Source organism: Nerophis lumbriciformis, linkage group LG04 (assembly GCF_033978685.3).
Source record: "Nerophis lumbriciformis linkage group LG04, RoL_Nlum_v2.1, whole genome shotgun sequence".
Lineage (NCBI taxonomy): Eukaryota > Metazoa > Chordata > Actinopteri > Syngnathiformes > Syngnathidae > Nerophis > Nerophis lumbriciformis.
In genome coordinates, this window is record NC_084551.2 from 31592501 (window position 1) to 31592919 (window position 419).

The following is a 419-nucleotide window of genomic DNA, read 5'->3' on the forward strand; positions in this document are numbered from 1 at the left end:
CACAGTCAGATTTACAAACATATGAACCCTAAAGAGTATCTTATTCACCATTTGATTGGCAGCCATACTTGCCAACCCTCCCGGATTTTCCGGGAGACTCCCGAAATTCAGCTCCTCTTCCGAAAACCTCCCGGGACAAATTTTCTCCCGTAAATCTCCCAAAATTCAGGCGGAGCTGGAGGCCACGCCCCTTCCAGCTCCATGCGGACCTGAGTGACAGCCTGTTCTCACGTCTGCTTTCCCACAATATAAACAGCATGCCTGCCCAATCACGTTATAACTGTAGAATGATCTAGGGCGAGTTCTTGGTTTCTTATGTGGGTTTATTGTTAGGCAGTTTCATTAACGTCCTCCAAGCGCGGTAACAACACACAACAACAGCAGTCAAGTTTTCGTCTACCTTAAAGCAGTTTGTCTGC